Raw genomic sequence first — 19916 nt, forward strand, 5'->3', positions numbered from 1 at the left:
TTCTTGTCTTACCAAATGGAAGAGTTCACTAATATTTACCAACATACAATAACATCATAAAAATGCGTAAAGTAAGTTAATTTGTATTTTATTATTTCTTGATTTTTTTTATTATTATTTATTTATTTTTTACTAAAACGAAGTTTAAGTAAAAGAAAATTATTTGAGAGTTATTCCAAAACTCAATACACTCCCAAGTTATTTCGGTAAATAGGTTATGTATTGTTTTTATATTTAAGGTTTATTTATTTAAATGGCAGATTTTTTTTTTTTTTTCATTCATTGATCCATTTGATGAATATAAATGCATCTTAAAAGATGTCACGTGACTTTCGTTTGATAGAAAAACAGAGATTCTAAAAAGTGGTCAAAAACAAATATATAATAATTTAATGTTACCAAATGCAAGATAAGTTATTCTTCTCCCTAGCTGTATATAGTTTTAGTGTTTTTTTTTTTTTGTTTTTTTTTATTTAATTTTAAATGTTTATTCGGGTTTGTATTACTGTACACATAGATTCGTAAAAGTTGTCAAAAAACAAATATATAACAAATAAATGTTATCAAAGGCCAGATAAGTTACTTTTCTACCTAACTGGATATATTTTTTGTGTTTTTATTCAATGTAACATGTTTATTCAGCTCGAAAAACATGCAGTGTTTACCGATGTATTGGAAAATTCAAAATGGCGCCAGACTGTCTCTTTAACACGGTAAGTTTGGGAAAAGATGTTATAAATAATAAACTAGACAAAATACTATTAAAAATCAACCGAATATATGTCAACTTATGTCATGGTAACATATTGAGCGAATTTCTAACAGTATTTTATCTAGTTTATTATTTATAATACCTTTTCCCAAACTTACCCTCTCCGAGAGAGAGTCGGCCGCCATTTTGAATTTTCCAATACATCGGTAAACACTGCATGTTTTTCGAGCTGAATAAACATGTTACATTGAATAAAAACACAAAAAATATATCCAGTTAGGTAGAAAAGTAACTTATCTTACCTTTGATAACATTTATTTGTTCTATATTTGTTTTTTGACAACTTTTTCGGATCTATGTGTACAGTAATACAAACCCGTTTATTCTGTTAGAAAAACAAATAGTGTCGAGCGTTAGACAAGAAAAATGACCGCGTGATATCTTTTATATCTTTGAAGTCACAACAATCATGTAAAAAAATTAAAAATTATGCAAAATACTGTTAGAACCCCACCCAATAAATGTTACCATGACATTTGTTTTATTGGTGCTAGTGCAGAGAGTGATCCGCTTTATTTTTTAAATCGTATTTCCAAGTTTAATTAAAGTTTAATGATATGTATTTTTTTTTATTCAATTGTAAGGTTGAAGTATAGAATAGGTACAAAAAACACTCTCCCCTCCCCATGTTAAGAATGACTTTTTAAATAATAACGTTATTATTTACGTCCGGATCACTCTCTGCACTAGTACCGTTTTATTTTTAACTCATTGTCGAAACTTCAAAAGTATAAAGAATACCACACGGACATTTTTTTTTTGTGCTCGTGTAACGCTCGAAACTACCTGTTTTTCAAACACAATAGACATTTTACATTAAATACAAAAAATTAAAAAAACACTAAAAATATATCCAACTAGGTAGAAGAGTAACTTATCTTGTCTTAGGTAACATTTATTTTTTATTATATTCGTTTTTCGACATGTTTTCGTTACTCTGTGGATTGTAAAACAAACCTGAAAAAACGTTTCTCTTCAAAAATTGACACTCAAAGAAAAGACAGGATTTTTTTTTATACAATTTGATTTTATATTCAAAATATAGGGGGCGCTTCTGTCAACGGATCATTAAATCTAAGGGAGATAACCAGTAAAGACATAGCAAAAATAAGCATATTTTACAAGATATGATTTGGGACGCTGAAGTAATCAGCAGAACAATGAAAAAATGTTAAATGAAAAAAAAATATGATTACACAAATACTATACCTGCAAGCGCCGGGTGAAGTTGAAGTTAGTCCCAGAAATTTAAACAAAAAGAAAACAAGTTAATCAACGAACTTAAAACATAACAATGTTAAGTAAAAAAATAAACTTATTAATTAACGTACACAAAACAAAAGTAAAAAATAAAAGTAAACTGTTACAATGTAACGATGTTAATTAATCCACAACAAAAAATTAAATAAACTTGTTTCAAACGATAATAATTCATCAAAAACAAATTAAATGAACTTGTTATAATAAACGAAAATAACGAAACTTTTTTGAAGGAGACTTTAAAGTATTTAAACCGTCATTTTTTTTTTTTTTTCAAAAAAATACATTGACGGTTTAAATACTTCATAATATCCTTCAAAAACGTTTTCTATTTTCGTTGTTTTGTGTACGTTAATTATTATACGCCCCAAATTATACCTTGCAAAATGAAACTACAGAATAGTAAAAGAAAAAAAAATGAAAAATCAAATTTAATCATAGTAAAAAAAAATTACGGTTTAAATACTTCAAAATCTCCTTCCAAAAAGTTTTTATCATCCTGACGCTGACTGATTACTTAAAATAAAGAAAAACAAATTTATTTTCTAATTTTTTATTTTTGTTTAAAAAAAAAATTAAAACAACGGTTCAAAGTCTCCTTAAAAAAAGTTTCGTTATTTTCGTTAATTAACAAGTTTATTGAGTTTTTGTTGTGGATTAATTAACATCATTGCATTGTAACAGTTTACTTTTGTTTTGTGTACGTTAATTAATAAGTTCATTTAGTTAATTAACATTTTTATATTTTAAGTTTGTTGATTAACTTCGCTAACTTCTTTCCTTTTCGTAAACTGTTTCAGCAATTTCCGTAACTCGGCTACAGTAATCGTGTAATCATTTCTTTTTAAACATTCTTTCATTGTTCTGATTATTTCAGCGTCCTAAATGTTTATTTTTGCTATGTCTATGCTGGCTATCTCCCTTAGATTTAATGATCCGTTGACTTAAGCGCCAATATAGGTACATGCAAAATGAATAGGCGATGCTCAAAATGTATAAACATTTTGACCCCCCCCTTAACTTAAAAAGAAGAGGAAACCATGGACATTATATACGAATCCTTTAATTTGGAACCGCCTCAATATGCACCTGAGCCCCGAAGATCAGGTAGAAAAAGAAAGTTAATGAACCATTAATGTTAAATCCCAAGAGAAAAAGATATTGAAATCTCTGTGACTTCAAATCTTGGGAGGAGGGTGTTGTGGTGGCACCCGCTCATTTACATATGTGGATAATATTACACATAAATAACAAGACTCGGTTAGTCTGAGTGTGTGTTAACCAGAAGCTACCGAAGGCCGAGCTGAGAGCAGATATGTTCTCCAGCCAAGACTCTCTTACCTGACAACCATTATGTAAATATACTGTAAATATACTTTTCCTAATACACTTCTTATGGATCTACCTTTGTTTGTTGAGTCTTTATTTGTATTGCCTTATACGTTATTTGGTTCAACCTGCAAACATAACATTAATGTTATAAAATTTTGTTATATAAATAAAATATTAAATCATTTTTCTTATAATTCTTAGTACAATACAGTTATCTTTTTTAGAACAATGAGTTAAGCTTCCGAATTGTTAAAAACGTGTTAAGTATACATAGATAGTGCTGCTATATATATATATATATATATATATATATATGAAGTATATATATATATATATATATATATATATATATATATATGAAGTTATTTTTCTCCATAAGAGCGTTGTTTAAATTCAAAATGCAAATTTAATAAACCAATTTAGTGCAGATATTTTAAAAACATTTATTTGTTTATAAATCAAACTTTTTTTCTTCGGGAAAGAGACCTTTTTTTATTTTTAGTTTCTTTTTTTTTTCCTTCCCCTCAACGGTCTTTTTTAATGGTGATTTTTTAAACGTCCAAATCGAGATATGCGAGATCGCATGTGAAATGTATCATGAATTTTTTTTCTCACTGATAAATACATTGTTGAAGTTTAAATTAAAAATGCAAGTTTAAACAGATTCAACACAGATCTTTTTTAGTAAACAAACATTTGTTTATAAATAAAACTTTTTGATGTTATCAGGATAGAAATATTTTAAAAAAATCGTTTTCGTTTTTTCTTCTGTTGCTCCTGATCTTGGTTGATGAACCTGCTTGGGTACACTGGATATTGTTCTAGAAGTGTAAGCCATGTTTAGTTTCAGAACAGTTTCCAATGGTTCATTGTTCTACACAAGTCCTATGAGGTGACTGGTTTGCAGTAGACAGAACAGTTTCCGATGGTTCGTTGTTCTACACAAGTCCTATGAGGTGACTGGTTTGCAGTAGACAGAACAGTTTCCGATGGTTCGTTGTTCTACACAAGTCCTGGGAGGTGACTGGTTTGCAGTAGACAGTTCTCGAGTTGGAATCCACAGAGCAAAAGATTCTTCCAGTGTTGATACGAAGAAGAAAAAGCATATGCGAAATTGCTACAGAAAGGTTTAATATTTATGGAGCAATTCTGGTTTCTGATTGGTTGGTAGCAGGATGTGAATTTGATTCCTCAGTTCCTAGCAGCATCGTTTATAAATAGAATCTCCTAATTGTGAGATCATACCCCATTATGTAGCAAAAAATATTGTAACAATTGTGTTCGGGTAAGGTTGTGCTGCTGATATCTTTGAAGGAGGTATCAGCAGTAGATGTTGGTGGTTTCGGCATATACTTCTGCCATTATCCATAAGTACCAAGTATGACCTTGGTTGGAAGCATGGTTGAATCACTTTGCCTATCCTGGACCATTGTGAATTCTTTTTTAATAAACAAACATTTATTTGTTTATAAATAAAACTTTTTGATGTCACCGCGCCTTCTTCAGGATAGAAGCATTTTAAAAATTTATTTTTCGTTTTTCATTCGTTGCATGATGCCACTAAGAAAAATAAGATCTTGGTATCGCAATTAGTGTCTGAGTTATGACTGTTGTATTGTTGTTTCATACACATGGTTGAAAACTATGTTGACATAAATTTTGTTGATGTATTTGGGAGTGTTATAATGAGGAAATAATTTGTTCTTACTATTCAGGCCTGTATTCTATATTATTATTTTGAGAAAGTAGAGATCCTGATGTTCTTTAGAAAGAGATAAACGTTTGGGTTATATTATTCTTTAGAAAGAGATAAACGTTTGGGTTATATTATTCTTTAGAAAGAGATAAACGTTTGGGTTATATTATTCTTTAGAAAGAGATAAACGTTTGGGTTATATTATTCTTTAGAAAGAGATAAACGTTTGGGTTATATTATTCTTTAGAAAGAGATAAACGTTTGGGTTATATTATTCTTTAGAAAGAGATAAACGTTTGGGTTATATTATTCTTTAGAAAGAGATAAACGTTTGGGTTATATTATTCTTTAGAAAGAGATAAACGTTTGGGTTATATTATTCTTTAGAAAGAGATAAACGTTTGGGTTATATTATTCTTTAGAAAGAGATAAACGTTTGGGTTATATTATTCTTTAGAAAGAGATAAACGTTTGGGTTATATTATTCTTTAGAAAGAGATAAACGTTTGGGTTATATTATTCTTTAGAAAGAGATAAACGTTTGAGTTATATTATTCTTTAGAAAGAGATAAACGTTTGGGTTATATTATTCTTTAGAAAGAGATAAACGTTTGGGTTATATTATTCTTTAGAAAGAGATAAACGTTTGAGTTATATTATTCTTTAGAAAGAGATAAACGTTTGAGTTATATTATTCTTTAGAAAGAGATAAACGTTTGGGTTATATTATTTTTACATTTTATTAAGTGAAATCCATTTACCAGAAGACCTCGGCAACTGGAAGTCCCAAATCTAAAGTCTGCAGTAAAATATTTTTCGTATATATATATATATATATATATATATATATATATATATATATAACCCCCTCCCCTGCCAAGTTCTTTGATGTTGAGATACAAGTTCTCTTAGCATGTGTAATCTTGCATACATCTTGGTTAACATATTGGTCATTCTAATCTTGATTGAGCTCCTAATTCTGGAGCTTCTGGATCTGGTGTTCCTGATATTGGTTGATGAACCTGCTAGGGTACATTGAATATTGTGTCCGGGTAAGGTTGTGCTACTGGTATCTTTTAACGAGGTTTCAGCAGTAGCTGTCGACAGGTTCGATGTATACTTGTGCCATTATCTATAAGATCCAAATATGATCTTGTTTCGGAGCAATGTTGAATCAGTTTGCCTATCCTGGACCATTGTGTACTCGGACATGATTTTCTATCTTTACGGGAGCCAGCTCACACCGATCGCTGTTGTACTGTTTGTTAGTTGAGGATGATCTGCAAGGATCATGACTATAATTTCTCATACTTGGAAGAAGTGTTCTTTGTTGGCAGTTCATCACTGCTGGTAAAGAAGAGTTATTTATGCCAAGTGTTGTGTGTAAGGTTACTAGGGAAAGGTATGGGTCATCTCAAGTCTGAAAACAGCTGAGCAATATTTTCTTCACTATTTGAATGGTTCTCTCCACTAGACCATTAGATTGTGGGTATGCTAAGCTGCTAATTACATGGGAAAAGTCCCATTTTGTGGCAAATTTCTTGTATTCATGAGACTTCAATTAGGACTATTATTGGAGATTACCAGTTTAGGTATTCCATAATTAGAGAAGATGTGTTTTGTATGAGTTATCACCAATGATGCTGATATGTCTTTGAGATGCTAAATTAAAAAATTTTGAGTCATAATTCACTAACCTAAGATAATATTTCTCCCGCGGCCTGAAAAGATCTGTGCTAACCTTCTGCCATGATCGGCCAGGTATATCATGCAACATCTCTGACTTTGAACTTTGTCGATTGCTAAATTGTTGACATGAATCACAGTTTTTTTATCATCTCTTCTATTTCTTTGTTCATATTTAGCCAAAAAAGTCTACCTGGCATTGGATTTAGTTTTTTCAATTTCCAAATTTGCCTGATGCAAAATCCTGCACATTTCTGTTCGCGTATTGGTTGGAACAACAATTAGTTGGCCCTTTAATAGTAGTCCTTCCTACTGAATCAGGGGAGAGAGGAGAGCCAGAGTAGTTTTATTTTCTCACATATTTTATCTGTAAGTATTTATATTACTATAATATATAGGTTATGATTTTTCAAATTATACACTTTTGTTAAAACAGAATTTCTCTGTCTTTTGAGGAATCTGAAAGAAGGGGCCCCTGTAGAAGTAATTGCTAAAAATATAAATGAACCTTTTCTCTCACTTTATTACAGTTTTGTAGCAGCCAATGTGTGTTTCATTAGTAATGAGGAAATAAATGTGCGGATTGTCACTGGTGTAAGGTTTTTATCAGTGAAATGATTTGTTTTGGTTCTAAAAATGAAGAATATACTAATTTTAAAATGAAGTGAACAATTTCAAATGATCTTTAAACTTTTTTTAACTTTTAATAATCTGCCATACTTGGAAATTAATTTTCTGGAAATAAGTTTCTTTGTTTGAATTCAAATTCCTGGAATGCTCAGCAGCAGGAAGGTCTCTCTCCAGATTCAAACAGTAGTCAGTCATTATAACTGCATCTCAGCAACCCTGCTACTTGGTCTCCATCTCTTTTAAGTCCTGGTGGAATCTCTTCCCCTGCTCGTCAGTCATTGAACCCAAGTTCTCAGGAAACTGGTCCATATGTGAAAATAGGTAGAGCATCTTGACACTCATGTTGCAGCCAGGTTTCTGAAAGAAGTCAGCATGTTGTTGAAAAGTTCTGAATAGTTTCTGGCCTTATTGTTGCCAAGAAAATTTTTCACTTCAAGTACAATTGCTTTTCATGCTTCCAGTTCCACTTTGTTTATTGAGTTTTCAAATTCTTGATCGCTGGTGAGCTGCCAGATTTGGAGACCATCAAAGATGCTAGCTTTCAATTTCTCCATGGTCAATCCTGGAAAAGCCGGATACAAATAAGTTAAGCAGTCACCATCCTTGTCCAGAGCCTTGGAGAACTGCTTGATTAAGCTGAGCTTTATGGGCAGTGGTAGAAAGCATATTCTGTCTCTGTCCACTAGAGGGTCGTTGATGAGGTTTCTTTGTTTGCAAAGCACCAATTCCTCCAGCACATGACAGTCCTTCTTAGTGTATGCTGAGCACCAATTTTTTGAATATTTTGAGGTTATAAGACTTACACTGAACTCTTTTTTGACATAATCATCCAGAACTATCAGGCCTAAATACTTCTTGTCATTAAAATAATCATTTCCAATCAAAACATGACATTTTATCCACCAACTTTTCAAAGCCTCCACACATATGTATCTGTGTTTAAAAGTCTGCCCTCGTAGAGAGACAATAGGAACTAAACATTACAAAGATAACATTGCATAACATGTTTTTTACTTTTTGAATGTTGTCTAGATTTCTATTTAGGATATTTTTGCACTGATGGCTCATAAGCTTATTTCCATTAGGTCAGGTTTTGTGCTTAGTTTATTTGAAAAAAAAAAGATTTTGTTACAAAATCAGTTATATTTTTGTGGCACTACAACTGATTTTTGTTAACACATATCATCCAAATGTTTTCAAGGGAAAAAATGTTTTGCGAACAACATGCATTGATTACCTGATAGAAACATCAATTACTGTAAGCTGAATGGTGGGTATTAATAAAGGTAGGTATATGTAATTTGCATGTTACTACAACATTGTTCAAACTTCAGGACTTGAACTACCATTTTTGTGTATTTGATTATCAAACGAAGCGAAAAAACTTGTCACTATTGTTTGGAGTTGACTAGCAAAAGGAGTATTTACTTATAATTAAGATCTTTGAACCATTCATTTTTCATAACTGCATAAATTAGTTTGGATTTCATGTTTTATATTTCTTTATATTTTTCTCTATTACTGTATGATTTGCTAAATAATACATTTTATTCATTCCTAGGTAAAACTACGAAATGAAAATTGCTTCAGCGCATATGGAATAGAATACTTCATGTGAAATGAGCAGATAAACATTTCCGTTGACTTTTATTTTACAAGTGACAATAAATTAATGTAAAACAAAAAAATTGAATTCAAGACAGAAGAAAAGAAAATATCAAAATGTAGGTCATAATTTATGACAAACTCTAATAGTTTCTTCTTTCAAACAGCCAGACCTTGGAATTCCATTCCTGCTACCTGCTTCCCTGACTGTACTGATATGCAGAAGTTTAAATGTAATGTAAGCCAACATCTTGTTAATCTTTCCTAGGCCGGGTCCTAAATAGTAGCCCTTTTTGTCTAATGGCGATATGCCTTGTTATGGGTGAACGTGATTAATCAAAAGGTAAAAAATATTAATATAAAATTCATTTTAAAAACAAACCTGCTGACTGATAAAAAAGTACTTTTTACAATAATTTACTTAGTTTTTTTTATATAAGAAAACGAATTTTCTCTTGTATATAAAGAAGATTACAAAATGTTTTTTTATATGAAATATGTGACTTGTTAATAATAAAACGAAAAACATGCCAAAGCAAATCGGAGAAAAACGTCACTGTTGTGAGGCATGTGGATCATCATACTCATCAAAATCTGAATTGCAGACTCACGTGCGTTTCCATACTGGAGAGAAACCTTATTCTTGTCAAATGTGTGACTCATCATTTGCTACGAAATCGAATTTAAAGCGGCATATCATAATCCATACTGGAGTAAACCCTTCTTCCTGCCATCCATGTAAAGTGTGCGGCTCATTATTTAAGACAAAGTATGAGTTAAAAAATCACATGCGGTGTCACACAGGGGAGAAACCTCACCAGTGCAAAGTTTGTGGGTCAGCGTTTTCAACAAAGTCAAATTTGCGGGTGCATATGCGAATACACACTGGAGAGAAACCTTATTCTTGTGAAGTCTGTGGCTCAACTTTTCGAGGCAAAGCAAATCTAATTGTTCATATGCGAATACATAACGATGAGAAAGCTTTTTCGTGTGAAATCTGTGGCTCTTCCTTTTCGATGAAGCAGCATTTGCAGAAACATATGTTTACTCACATGAGTAAACGATCCCAACAAATACTTTTCAATTCAATTATTAATAATGGAAAATGATTACAGCAATAGTTCTTATGAATGCAAATATACTTATCACAAAGATCAGTATCAATGTTTCAGGTTTTTATTGCTTACCTGTGTTAAAATGTGTAAAATGATTTAATTTTTTTTCTTTTCTATTTCTGAATGTGTGAAATTATATTTTAATGGAATGCTGTCAATTTTTTTAAACAACCCATGTAAATATATTTATGGAATTTGTTTCATGTGTTTATATGTGAACATTAAATTTTATGGCACAAACAAATATACATAATGCATCATTAATATTTGAATAGGATTACAGTTATATGTGAACATTCAAATTTATGGCACAAACAAATATACATAATGCATCATTAATATTTGAATAGGATTAAAGTTATATGGGAACATTCAAATTTATGGCACAAACAAATATACATAATGCATCATTAATATTTGAATAGGATTACAGTTATATGTGAACATTCAAATTTATGGCACAAACAAATATACATAATGCATCATTAATATTTGAATAGGATTACAGTTATATGTGAACATTCAAATTTATGGCACAAACAAATATACATAATGCATCATTAATATTTGAATAGGATTACAGTTATATGGGAACATTCAAATTTATGGCACAAACAAATATACATAATGCATCATTAATATTTGAATAGGATTACAGTTATATGTGAACATTCAAATTTATGGCACAAACAAATATACATAATGCATCATTAATATTTGAATAGGATTACAGTTATATGGGAACATTCAAATTTATGGCACAAACAAATATACATAATGCATCATTAATATTTGAATAGGATTACAGTTATATGTGAACATTCAAATTTATGGCACAAACAAATATACATAATGCATCATTAATATTTGAATAGGATTACAGTTATATGTGAACATTCAAATTTATGGCACAAACAAATATACATAATGCATCATTAATATTTGAATAGGATTACAGTTATATGTGAACATTCAAATTTATGGCACAAACAAATATACATAATGCATCATTAATATTTGAATAGGATTACAGTTATATGTGAACATTCAAATTTATGGCACAAACAAATATACATAATGCATCATTAATATTTGAATAGTATTACAGTTATATGTGAACATTCAAATTTATGGCACAAACAAATATACATAATGCATCATTAATATTTGAATAGGATTACAGTTATATGGGAACATTCAAATTTATGGCACAAACAAATATACATAATGCATCATTAATATTTGAATAGGATTACAGTTATATGGGAACATTCAAATTTATGGCATAAACAAATATACATAATGCATCATTAATATTTGAATAGGATTACAGTTATATGTGAACATTCAAATTTATGGCACAAACAAATATACATAATGCATCATTAATATTTGAATAGGATTACAGTTATATGTGAACATTCAAATTTATGGAACAAACAAATATACATAATGCATCATTAATATTTGAATAGGATTACAGTTATATGGGAACATTCAAATTTATGGCACAAACAAATATACATAATGCATCATTAATATTTGAATAGGATTACAGTTATATGTGAACATTCAAATTTATGGCACAAACAAATATACATAATGCATCATTAATATTTGAATAGGATTACAGTTATATGTGAACATTCAAATTTATGGCACAAACAAATATACATAATGCATCATTAATATTTGAATAGGATTACAGTTATATGTGAACATTCAAATTTATGGCACAAACAAATATACATAATGCATCATTAATATTTGAATAGGATTACAGTTATATGTGAACATTCAAATTTATGGCACAAACAAATATACATAATGCATCATTAATATTTGAATAGGATTACAGGTATATGTGAACATTCAAATTTATGGCACAAACAAATATACATAATGCATCATTAATATTTGAATAGGATTACAGTTATATTTGAACATTCAAATTTATGGCACAAACAAATATACATAATGCATCATTAATATTTGAATAGGATTACAGTTATATGGGAACATTCAAATTTATGGCACAAACAAATATACATAATGCATCATTAATATTTGAATAGGATTACAGTTATATGTGAACATTCAAATTTATGGCACAAACAAATATACATAATGCATCATTAATATTTGAATAGGATTACAGTTATATGGGAACATTCAAATTTATGGCACAAACAAATATACATAATGCATCATTAATATTTGAATAGGATTACAGTTATATGGGAACATTCAAATTTATGGCACAAACAAATATACATAATGCATCATTAATATTTGAATAGTATTACAGTTATATGGGAACATTCAAATTTATGGCACAAACAAATATACATAATGCATCATTAATATTTGAATAGGATTACAGTTATAATTCTTACGAATGCTAATTTACTTCCCACAAAAAATCAGTATGAAAAGATATTTTAGGTTTTTATTGTTCATTTTGTAAAATATAGAAAAATGACTTTTCAAAATTAACCTGTTTTCAATCTAACAACAAACTAATTTTATATTTTGATTTGCATGTGCTTTTAATAAAAGAATTTAATTAAAATATTTTAATGTGCATGATTCCCCATTTTTTTTTTTTGTCAAAAGAAAAATTTTCGAAAACGACAGAATAAAAAAAGGCAATTTGTGATTGTTTCATCTCTAAAATTTTGGGTCTGATTATACGCCCAAGTTTGGTTATTTTAATTGTTATAGGTGTTTGTGTCTGGTACTCTGAGGGATGTTTGTTTAAGAAGTTACCGTTGCTTTTCTGTGCTGGGTGTACATTTTTTGGTGGACTTCTGAAGATTTTCAGTCGGGTGTACATCAGTGATGTAAGGGTTGTTTATGTTGGGTTAATGAATGAAAGCTGAACAATACGAGTGAAGGTTTAAGCAGTTTTATTTCATAGACAGTCCACGGCCAGGAGGGTTATATCCGGTTCTAGGTGATTCGCAGCAAACAGTAACTGCGATACTATAGCATCCCCCTGTTTAGTTGAATGTCTATTTATAAGCCTTTGTATTGCAAGGGTGTTCTTATTATTCTGTCTGACTTAGTTCAAAGTGGGCCATATTTATTGTTTTCTAATAGAGTCCTGATGATTTTGGCTTTGATGGTTTCGTCTTTGGCATCAATCTTTCTTGGTCTTGTCGCATCCAATATGGTGTCAGGTTTAGGAATATCAAAGTGAGCCTTTTTTTCACCGAAGTCGTATAGCATGCGATAAAGTCTAGTTCCATTAGGGGATTCTACTATGTAGCTTCTAGGTCCTTTGTCATTCTTGACAATAGTTCCAGGGTGCCAAGTGTTATCAAGCTTATTAAGCACTCGCTCACACTGGCCTGAGAATAGTCGTGATAATTTTCTGATTTCACCATAATAGTCATGATGGGCTTTCATGTTTGTAGATTTCTCATAATTGTTCACGATGTTCTTCCTTTCCTTGTTCAGATCAGCTGGGTAAGGTGGTTGGTATGGGTCTTCCAAAAGTATTTCAGCTGATGATGGCAGTTTGTTGACTATCGGTATTGCCTTAATCTTCAGCAGAGAAAGTTGGGTGTCAGTTCTCTCTTTTGCATTTTTTTATTATTGATTTAATATGCCTCACATGCCGCTCTATGAAGACATTGCTTCTAGTGTGTTGTGACATGCCTGATGCCCCAGGAATTTATGAAACTTTGGAAAATGTTGAGATCAGGGTTTCCATTGTTGCAAGACTATTATTATTATGTCGCTATTCCCTTTGTTTTGTGGATTTGGCATTCGCTTGAAATAACACACTTTGTATGGGTCTGGTTTAATTCCAGTAGAGATGTATATGTTCCCAAAAAAGATATACTGGGCTGCTTTATAAAACACTTTTTGTTGTTGAACACAAGTCCAATTTCGGCTGCTCAAGCCATCAGATTGTGTAAATTTTTGTTGTGTTCCTCATTGCTTTGGCCAAATACGGCTACATCCCAGGCCTTCTAGGATTTGGTTCACTTTTGCTTGGAAGATATCTTGGGAAACATTGGGACCAAATGATAGACGCTTCTAGCACACTCGTCCAAACGGAGTCCTGCAGGTTGTCAACAGCTGTGATTCTTCATCCAGGTGGATGGATCACTATCCCGCTTTAGCATTAAGTTTGCTGAACCCCTTGGCTTTGCAAAGGCTAGGTTTAGCTCTTCCATTGTCGGTATTTTGGGCAGGTATCTTTGGAGGCTGGTGTTGAGTTTCTTTGAGTCCATGCATATTCGGAGGAACCTGTGTTTCTTTATACTGCATGTCACACTAAAGCACCAGTCTGTATGTTCCTCAACTTTAAAGAGAACATCTTCCTCAATGAGCCTGTTCATTTCCTCCTTCAGTTTATTGTTTACGTGGATACTGCATTTGCACGGAGGGTCGATAAAAGGTTCTGCATCTTTCTTTATTAGAAGTTTACTGGTCCCACTAAACCTTCCAATCTTGCCAAACTGCTTGATGTATTGTGATATGAGCTGGTATAATGGAAGAAATAGACATGTTTGAACATGTGTGATTATTAGCGTCAGCTTTTTATATATTGGAAGCCCTACGTGCATGTCCTGGCACTTCTATAACATAAAATGTTATGTTGTAATTGTCTATACTGGCATGGAAAAGTAATGGTTCCAAGGCATCGAATTCAGTCACTTTTGTCTGAGGTGAGTTTTACAGGGTTGCAGAATGGAGAGGGCCTTTTGTGGTTTTCCATACATCTGTTGCAAAGTTCTCAGTGGGAGTGTCTTGCTGGATGCCTCAGAATCGATTTTCATCTGAAAAATATGGTGTGTTCTGCATTTCAGGTGAGGTTGCTTGATATTCAGAGTCGTGTAAACTTCGTCCCTTGTTATACTATCCATGCTTTTAGCATTGTTTGTTATAAAGTGAAAATTATGTAGGTAGACATCATTGTCACTGCTAGCATCGATGTGGTCGATATTTTCCACTATTCTTCTGTGTCCAGTTCTTCCTAGTGATTTTTGCTGGTTGCAGGACTTATTCCTATGTCTGCTTTTTTCCCTATGATCCTTTAATTTAGTTTTTCTGCAGCATCTTGCCCAATGTCCCTTGCTTCCACATGCAAAGCACTCATCACTGTATGCTGTGCACTGCCGAGGTTTGTGGCTCCTATCACAGTTACACATTTTCTGTCTCAGTTAATTTTATAAATTCACTCTGCTTTTGGCATTCCTAGTTGAGTCAGCTGGTCATTTCCAGTGGTAAAGGCTTTGTATTTTTGGCCTTTGGTCAGTACATTAGTTATACGGTAACCTTTTGGCTTGCTGTAGAGGTCATTATGGAGCTCTATAGGACTTTCACTCAGCTCTTCATCTTTCAAATAGCATTACTGATGTCACAAAGTCATCTAGGGACTCATTAGACTTCTTGCGATACTGCATAAGGTGCAGTCTGTGTGGTCTAAAGTTAACAACCCTTAGCTGTCTTTCAAAAAAGTTCCACAAGTGTTCAGTTGACTTTTGTGTTGCTTTAAATGCCTTAGGCCTTTGTACCCTATGCCAAGGCATGTTTTTCTGGCATCTTTTTTGTCTCATCTGCTATTTCTTCGTCTTCTATATATAAAGGCAATTTTTGCTTTAAAGTGCAATGGCTTCACTAAGATCTGGTTCATTCATTATTGGCATAAGATGCGCCATAATGTATTTTTATATTTTGTTTTTTTAAAAATTGTTTTATATATTCAAGCAAAATGTACGACGGAGAAAATTCAAATGTATGATGTGTGTGATAAAGACAATGCAATTGCTATATAATGGAAAGTTACTTGCAGTCTCTAGAAAAAAAAAATGGTGTTGCATGTATTTTTTCCCTTGCGTGTAATGTTATCTTATATTGTACTTGTAATGCCATACATATATATATATATTAGTCAATCAATTCACCTGTATAATTTTAGTTTCTGGTAGGATGATAAATGAATGGAAACGTTGCCACCATCATGATGTGAGGGTTGTTTGTATTTGGTAAAAGAATTAGATATGAACGATACGGGCGAAGGTTTGAGCAGTTTTATTTCAGAGATAATCAACAGCCAGAAGGGTTACATCTGGTTCTGAGCAATTCACAGCAAACAGTAACTGCAATACTATAACACTCAGAATTTGATATGGTTTATGCTTGTCCTACTCTAAGCTGCCACCGATTTTGATGGAGAGTTTTTTTCTAAAAGGGTTCTCTACTATGTACGACCTTTTGTGAAAAGTTCTACATATTATTTAGAATTTTCAACTATTGTTCTCATCTCGAGTGTCATCCTCACAACATTTTGGTTGATGTAACGTCCGACCCTCTTCAGATATATCTTGTTGAACTTGTGGATGCTTTTATTTAACTCAGGAATTTGGACAGAATTTAGAACGACAAGATACACCCAAAGAAGGTCGGAGGTTACATTAACGGAAACTTTGTGAAAATGACACTCAAGATGAGAACAGTAGTCTGAATCCAAATAATATGTACTATTTCAAGGTCAACAACTTGCCAATGTCAAACTAAGGAATGTTTCTGTTGAACTCGGGAATCTGGGCAGAATTTTGAACGGTACCTTTTAACTAATTCCTGGGCATAATATGGTCTCATTCCATCAACCATGATTTGATAGAGATTCCAAGTAATTCGTAATTCTATTTGTCAGTCACCCACACTGTTTTTAGTCAACAGAAAGGGAGCCATCATTGATTTAAAACAGGCACAGACTGTCCTATAAGCAGTTTGGGAAGATCTTTTGTCTGTTGACCATAGTACATCTTCTGAATTGCTTGCATTTACACAATCGTGACAAAATATTCTTGATTCTTGTTGGTGTTTTGGTTGGTGCATTTGACTAGGAAGTTCCCAGCTATTTTCCTTTGTCATTGTTGTGCCTTTTTGAAATATTTGTAAGTACGAATAAGTTAAAATAAGGAGAAGAAATAACGAGACATCATTGAGCTACAAGAGCTATTTTTATTCAATAAAGGGGCGTAACTCATACAGTTAAACAAAAAAAAAACGGGTAACATAATCAATATCGTGACATCCCTCTTTGATTAAAAAAATGAACGTTCAAGCAGAGTTTGCTGGTAGGAGTTTCAGGTATGGACATTTAATATAGGTTGTATCTTTTTTTTTTGTGGGGTTGATGACATGAGCCGATCTCATGATTGTTCCAGATATTTTGCTTTTTCTGGATTGTGTTTTATATACAGGTTTGTGTGTTTCTGCAGATGCTGATGTGTATGTGTTGGGAGTTTCTGCAGGATGTATATTTGGAATATTGGGTGGTGTAAGCTGATTTTAATATAGGGATGTATTGTGCAGAAATTTCTGTGTTTTATTGGAGATGTGGGCATCATCCTTGAGATGTGTGTGGTTTGTGTGAAGAACCTGTCCTGTTGGAGCCTCAACAATATAGGATTGCGGTTCAGTATAGGTTTGTCTGATGACCACTGGAATCCATTTTTTCGTGTCCTGGTCTTGTACTCACACTCGTTGCTTGTGCTAAGATTAAGGAGATCCTTAGCATGTTTATAACATTGTCTGTTCTTCAACAACTGTCTCTGTCGTACGTGATCCTGAATTTCCTCTTGTTTTGATTGGTGTATTTTGTAGAGAGATTGCTGAGTAGTTTATTATTAAATAGTAGTTCTCCTGGTGATAATATCATATGATCCATCAGAAATGATCGGAAACATAATAGTCTCACGTTTATGTCCTGATCGTTCAGCATAGCTTTCTTCATGGCTGCTTTGATGGTTTGTATGCAGCGTTCTGCCATACCATTCAATTGGGGATATCTGGGAGAAGAAGCGTTATTGTCAAAATCGCAAGCTTTAGCAAATTCTCTGAAATGCTAAGAGATAAACTGTGATTCATTGTCACTGATAATCCTTTCTGGCACTCCTTGTTCAGTAAAGATTCGCTTGATAAAACTGATAACTTCATTGCTGGAGAATACCCTTAGTTCACGGATGGAGTACTTGGAAAAATAATCCACAATGAGAAGGTAATTAATCCCGGTAAGACTATAAATGTCAATAGCTATGATTTAATATGGTCGTACAGGGATCTCATGTGCCTTGTTTTGGGCAGTTTAGGACTATTGGTGTTCTTAACATATGGCACACTGCTGTATTATCACTAGGGCTGTGACAACACCATTGTTATGTCAGGTTTCTATTAATAATAACAGGACAAGGATATGTGACCGTTTAGACTAACATGGCCGACTGCCCAAGTCTCGTTTATTTACGTTTACGTCCGAGAGTTTACATTATAAACATTGAACAAAGGGGGACAACCCCCACCGATCCAAGGGACATAACAACCATATTCTTTTAATTGTCCTGATTCTTGAGTATATATTCGTTAACATCTTATATGTTTCTGTATAGACTAATGTGGTTCTCGGTTAATTAAGTGTGTCTAACTGTGTCATATATATACCCGAGAGTCCAAAGGATGAAAAGAATATTCTATTGTCACAGCCATAATTATCACGTCGATATCATTATTGATGCAACTCCAGAAAACACAGGTTTTGGCGCTTAGTTTACATTTGTCACTTTCTTGGTGCCCGTAATGTAACTTTTATAATATCTCAGGTTGCATTGATTTAGGGATCAGTATTCTGCTATCTTTAAGCAATACACTATTCTCAATAGAGAGTTTGTCTGGATAAGACCAGTATGGTTTAAGGTTTTTATGTAGTTTTCTGTGAGATTCTGGTCAAGAATCAGATCCCTCAACTCGCACAAAATTGGATCGGCGTTCATTGCTGTATGGAACTGTATTAATTTCACAATTGAGAATTGCACAAAGTTCAATGACTTCTTTATTCCTTTATTTCTTTATTTAGATCAATGACTTCTTTATTCCTTTTGCTGGTAGATGAAGCCTAGATAATCCATCAGCCAGTAGCATCTCATTGCTGGTCGATATTTTATGATCATGTCATATTCTTTGAGTCTCAATTGCATTTATTGAAGTTGAGGAGGTGCTGCTGCTGCTGCTGTTAAGTTCTAGAGACAAATCATTCACAAAGGTGTGTACTCAAGTTCAACTATAAATGAACAACGACAAATATATGTTCAAAAACGTTCACAACCAAATAAGCAGCTAAGAGCTCCCACTCAATATTGGCATAGTGCTGTTCTGCTCTGGTCAACGATTTTGAACCCAAAGTTATGGGTTTGCCTTCTGGGATTAGGGCTGTTCCCCATCATTTGGATGATGCATAATGGACTTTTTTTGAAAGGTCATAACAGCAGAGTAACATCTTATATATTAAGTCTTTTACCTTTTTAGGTACGGGCAAAATGAATGCCGATGCTCAAATTGTATAAACATTTTGGCCCCTCTCTTTACTTAAAAATTCACCAAAAATCAGGGAATTAACCAATTTTAATGAAATTTTCAGTATTCATCAAATAATGATCGCGAAATATAAAGAACCTATTATTTTTATTTGAATCTGAGTGGAAATGTATTATTTTGTTTAAACAAAAAATACCGTTACTAAAGTTATGGTTTTCAGTAGTAAATAAAAAACGCAAGAATTTATTTTTGCTTTTTTTTAATATAAATAAAGCACTGTAATTTGTAACAATAAAAAAAAATAATTTTTTAAGGAACATTACAAAAAAGCCCTAAAATTCACATTAATGAATTCGATATAACTCAAAGAAAAATGAATTTCTTGAACTACCGATATTACCAATGAATTAAGCATTGTTTAATATTTTCACACACAAATATATATATATATGTATATATATATATATATATATATATATATATATAT

The 19916-nt window shown here is 32.2% G+C and overlaps 1 protein-coding gene across 2 annotated transcripts in view; it reads left to right on the plus strand.

Annotated features, from left to right (window-relative positions):
• LOC145242287 (uncharacterized) overlaps positions 1-19916 on the plus strand; it is a 34085-nt gene continuing 14169 nt past the window's right edge. The window contains exons 1-2 of one of the 2 annotated variants that reach the window (XR_013862690.1): positions 1-71; positions 8938-9507. The gene's annotated coding sequence lies outside the window, so the exon portion shown is untranslated. Of the gene's footprint in view, positions 72-8937; positions 9508-19916 lie in introns of those variants that run through there. The other variant, XM_080105296.1, reaches the window with a different exon arrangement.

The sequence above is a fragment of the Euprymna scolopes genome, chromosome 21 (genome assembly GCF_053919585.1).
Source record: "Euprymna scolopes isolate OS-2025 chromosome 21, ASM5391958v1, whole genome shotgun sequence".
Lineage (NCBI taxonomy): Eukaryota > Metazoa > Mollusca > Cephalopoda > Sepiida > Sepiolidae > Euprymna > Euprymna scolopes.